We start from the raw sequence: 200 nt of genomic DNA on the forward strand, positions 1-200 counted from the left end.
GGAAAGTAGCTAATTTTGGAAAATCCTCTACTTTAGCCTTAAGTCTTATCCTTAAGAGATCCCCACAGTCAGTAATCAACCCTAGTAGAACCTGGTCTCGAGCGCAGTTTTTTATTGTGCCAAGTCCTGGGGTAGATGATCAGTCTGAAGGGGAAGTAACGTCAGTAATTTTAATATTGCGATGAAGTGATAGCCTCTAA

The sequence above is a fragment of the Myotis lucifugus genome, unplaced genomic scaffold (genome assembly GCF_000147115.1).
Source record: "Myotis lucifugus unplaced genomic scaffold, Myoluc2.0 scaffold_800, whole genome shotgun sequence".
NCBI lineage: Eukaryota > Metazoa > Chordata > Mammalia > Chiroptera > Vespertilionidae > Myotis > Myotis lucifugus.